Below are 5,293 nucleotides of genomic sequence, written 5' to 3' on the forward strand. Positions count from 1 at the left end.
GTGCTTTAACCCGCTGCGCCACCAGGGAGGGCCACAATACTATATTTTTTAACCATTATTTGAAAATGGCAAATGATCATTTCACTTATCACACACATATCTACTGCATCCAAGTAGTAGAATTATGCTGCCTCCCTTGAAGATAACAGCTTTTGGATCTAAATTTGAAAATGTTCAGGTAATAAGGACATTTTCAGGTAATAAAAATAGTGCAGTAAATTTGCTTTTTCAGAGTTGAGAGGTTGTAGTTTCAGAAACCTCTGTTAACCCAGAGGTTCCTGCATAGTATTTTACTACTCAAATAAAAAGAATTCAGAACATTGTTCCCTCTTTGGTCTTGCTGCCAAGGGTCTGATCTACCCTTTCTTTTCTTTTTTTTTTTTTTTAAAGATTTATTTATTTATTCATGTAGAACTGGGGTACAGGCCAGAGATGCGGAGGGTGAAAGGATTCACCAGAGACAGAAGGGGGAGCAGAACAGGCATGATCTACCCTTTTTTAAGAGAGTGATGAGAAACCTAATACAATCTGGGAAATCTGGTTATTTTTGCCTCAAAAGCTGTTCAACTCTTCAGGGTCTTTGTAGACATTACATGGATTCTGAAGCACAAAGCAACTAGAATGATACTTCAGTATTTGGTCATTGTGCAGGTTACTGAAAACCCAAATTCCCTGCTGTTTGCAATAGTTGTCAGCAACTACTGTTTTTGATAACTGCCTACAAACATTCCTATGATTTTAAGGTTATACATAATAATATACATGTGTATGATAAGTAAGGTTTATATATATATATATATATATATATATATATATATACACACATATATACACATACACACACACACAATTAAAAAAAGAAGAGCAATTTATTTCTACCTTTTAGATTTCATATGAGAACCACATGGATGGAAATCCTAAAACACAAACAAGCATGTTAGTAAATGATGCTCAGTAATACAATGGAAGATTTTACATATTGTTTCCACTGTATAATACTCAATGATCCTTTTATTAACAACCCATTGTTCTTTGCTCTTTGAGATTTACTAAAACCAGCCCTGCAAAGTGAAAATATGTTACGAAAATCACTATGTCACCCAGAGTTGTTTAATAATTTAATCAGTTGATTAGATGCCACAGCAGTCAACATTTCCTAGAAATCCTGTATTGAAGAAGGGAAGAAAAAAATCGAACTCTGTGTCATGATAAATTGCTAGTTTAGTCTCCTACATTTCACAGTGTATTTCATAGTGCACCAAGCTTAGTATCAGAACAGCAATAGGGAATCTACATCAACAGTAATGAAGTCACACATATTTATGATATAAGCACTGGTGTCTGAGATAATGGAGATCAATTTTAGCTGCTTTTACTATTGTAATGTTCTACATTCCATTTCAAGTCAATAAGAAAGCAAAAATCTCCTTGGAGCTGCAGACTCAGTAACTCATGCACCCACTCAATTCTCTAGAACTCTCCAGTAGGAGGGCTGGAGGGGTTATAAGATAATTGTTACTTTTTTGAGATTTATTTATATATACAAGAACTGGGGTGTAGGTTAGAGGTGCAAGGGGTAGGGTATGTGTGTGAGGGAGAAGATTCGCCAGAGACAGAGTGGGGAGCAGAACAGAAGGATCTACTGAAATACATGGGTCAGCTCCAGGATCAAACTCGTGCTGTAGTGGCTGGCCATCACTTGATGGCACAGTATCTTTAAGCCCTGACCCCCCAGGGGCACCCCCAGAAACTTGCTGGTGAGGAGTGTGAGGAGAGAGAACCAAAGACAGAAACAGAGAAGGGGTTTCTTTCAAGAACCTGATCTCTGGAGTGATAACTCCTGCAAAGCTGGGAGGTTTCTCAGGACTCAAGCTTAGGGCATATAGTCACATTATGAATTTATTGAGTCAATCTTAATTGCAGTAATATTAGCATGCAGTTAAATGTGATAACCTTTGGCAAATTCTGGAGACTGATGATGCAGAGGGGGAGGGCTTAGCCTAGAGAGTTCTAGGGATTGCTCCTTCTGCAAGGAGGTGGGGGCACCACTTCTCTGGGCCTGGGTCCCCTTGGCTCTTGCCAGTTCTAGAGAGGATTTTCTGACCTTGGGCCATGGAGTCCTACAGGCCTCTTCAAGTTGTTCCAATTTACTGACTATGTTTATGGCAATTTTCGGAGGCATCTTACCAAGGACTGCTTGTTGATTTTAGACAGACCTCTCCACACAGCAAGGTTTATATCTGTCCTTGCCTTTTGCATTCTGCTTGGCCATGACTTCCTGAACAAGTAACTGAAAACTTAAGTAGCTCTAACACTGTGGCTCCTGCCTTTGTCAGGGAGGTTCCTGACAATGTCAATTCATAAAGCATCTGCGTCTATCATGATCATCTCAGTATTAGTCCCAGGGCAGCTAGCACAGGTAAGGCTATCTGGCCAAATGAAGGAAGCTAGAGTTGGACACGACAGAGCATTGCTAAGCCTCTTCTAGCTCCCTGGAGTTAGAGGTCATGTGCGTCACTCAACTCTTGATTTTGGAAGCCTGCAGAGGCTGCAGCAAGCATCTGCTTCATACCCAAAAATCAGGCACCTCAAAGGGCAGCTCTGCTCCAGCTCCTACTCTACCTCCAGTTCTAAGTGGCTAAGTGATGCTGAAGAGGGGTAGGACCTTTCTTTAAAACTGAGATAGCTGGGGTCTCCCTGGTAGCACAGGGGTTAAAATCCTTAAGCTATCAAGCCAATCACTGCAGCACAAGTTCAATCCCTGCCAGGGAGATTATTCACTTCGACCAGATTCCTCTCCTGTCTCACCTGTTGTTCTCTTCAGCAGTGTATTTCAGTGAATCCACCATCCACATGTTCTGCTCTCCACTCTGTCTCTGGTGAATCCTCTCACACACCACCCCACCTCTGGCCCACACCCCAGTTCTTGTATGCATAAATAAATAAAAATAAATCTTAAAAAAAATAAACCAAGAAACCCTGAATTTTATATTCTGCTTTAAGCCAGTTATGTTGATCAAAAAGAAGTTGAATAATAACATGTGCGCTCAACGTGAGTTTAGATACACAAGACCTCAGGGACAATGAGAGCATCTTAGTCTATCTAGCCCTGGGGACAGTGAGTCAGGAAAACAGCTGTGCCTCCCCAAAATACCCCAGAGTCGCTGGCTGTTCTGTGCTGTCTGCGCCCTGGATCAGGCAACATGCCAACTTTTTAATTATATATAAGTGTCTTAGGTCAACGCTTTTGAAAACAAACCAACAAGCTATTTTCTTCTCTGTTGTTTATTTTGTGTAAAGGATAATGCATGGTCATTAGTTTTTGCTTCCCGAGTCACTTGAATTGCCTTACAAATAAAGCATCTGGATTGTGAGAGGTGAAGGAGCTGGCCGAATTGGAGGTGAAGTCGGGGAAACCAGTGTGAGAATAATCAGAGTCACCTTAGCCTTTATTTATTTATACATACAGATTGGGGTACAGGCCAGAGATGTAGGGGCGGTGAGAAGATCCTTGAGAGACAGAGTGGGGAGCCGAACAGACAGATAAACGAAGTATACTGCTGAGGGGAGCAGCAGAAGAATCAGCAGAGGTCTGCTGCGCCATGTGGGTCACCTCTGGAGTGGGGATCAAACTAGTGCTGAAGTGGCTTTAGCTTCTTAGTACTGTGCTTTAACCGGCTGTGCCACCAGGGAGGGCCCAAGGTTGATTTGCATTGTAAGTAGTTATCAGAGCAGCCGAAATCTATTTCTACCTTTGTTAACACTCACTTCTTGTAGAGTAGACATTTATTTTCCTCTGTTGGCAGCTGTCTAAAGTATTATTTTACCTTCCTGGTCCTGGTTTACAGATTTCCCTGAAGTCCTGCTAACTGAAAAAGTGAAATGATCTTCAAATTACAACTTATATCAACTTCATGGGCCTTTGAGAGTCAAACACACACACAAATCTTTTGTTGCAGTTTCTTGAAGGATGGTAATCTTATTCCTCAGTGATGTTTCTCCTCTCATTTTATGACCAGGGGATGCTTAATCACTTTACAGGCAGTGTGGAATCTTAGCTGCTTTGACTTTTAATTCCTTTAATCTGTTGTTAGTTCTTGATACCGATACTTATTCCTGTCTTCTGCCCAGCTGGATGCCAGAGCAACAAGAGAAATGATACCAACAAATCCTTCCTCTCCTGTATGTAGGCCTATGTACACTGAGTAAGCCACCTTATTATCCCCTTTGTGAAAGGGTATGATTTCCAATGAAACCACCCACCCACCCATCCACCCACCCATCCATCCATCCATCCACCTACTCACCCATCCACCATCCATCCATCTACCCACACACCCACCGCCCCATCCTCCCACTATCCACCCATACACCATTTATTCATCCATCTGACCAGTGTTACATAGAAATAGGACCTTGTCTCTTGTCAATCCAAGAAAAGTGTCCCTTGAGCTCCATATACACAAACCTTAAAAACTATCTTTCCAATTCAGAATCAGGAGTAGAAATATCTTCATGTAAGCTGTCATTAAAAGCTGCCAAAGCTATAGCTCTTAAACACGTGATGGTCTTCCACTTGAGAATAACAAGCAAAAGACCAAGGAAGTAAACTGAAAATCCTCCCAAGAGGGTCCATCACATTGTGCTTTTTACTATTATGAAATAATACCTCTGTGGGAAGTATTAAGTCTCCAATCCAGGAGTTATTCCAGCACAATCTGGGATGCTGAAAACATTAAGTCAGGCCTCAATTATTATACTAGTTTCTGAGGGTGGCTCTAGCTAAGCTCCCCAAACTTGGTGGCTTAAGGCATTAGAAATTAATGTCCCACAGTTCTGAAGTTTGCAGCACACAGTCAGGAGGTAGCAGGACATAGTCCTTCTGAGATTCTGGATGGAGTTCCTCATTGCTTCATCCTGCTTCTGCTGGTGGCTGTCAGTCCTTGCCTTCCTGCATCTTTCCTCATATGGCATTCTTGCAGTGTTGGTGTTTCTGTCTTATCGCTTCTCATAAGGACGCCAGACATATTTGGCCAGGACCCAGACTCATTCATTATGACTTCATCTTAGCTTCATTAAATCTGCAGACTCAATTTCCAAAAAGATCTTACTCCTAGATACTGAAAAGTTAGGATGTTAGCATGTCTTCTGAGCGAAAATAGTTCATGTTATGTTATTATTAAACATCTCCATGGATGTTAAGATACTCATTCTCACAGTGCAATAAATATAGTTTAAATGAATGTTTGAGTATGGTATGTTTTTATGCCAAAGAATAGTTCAAGGACTATAG

Source organism: Condylura cristata, unplaced genomic scaffold (assembly GCF_000260355.1).
Source record: "Condylura cristata isolate star-nosed mole 26May11 unplaced genomic scaffold, ConCri1.0 scaffold00005, whole genome shotgun sequence".
In the NCBI taxonomy this organism is placed as follows: Eukaryota; Metazoa; Chordata; class Mammalia; order Eulipotyphla; family Talpidae; genus Condylura; species Condylura cristata.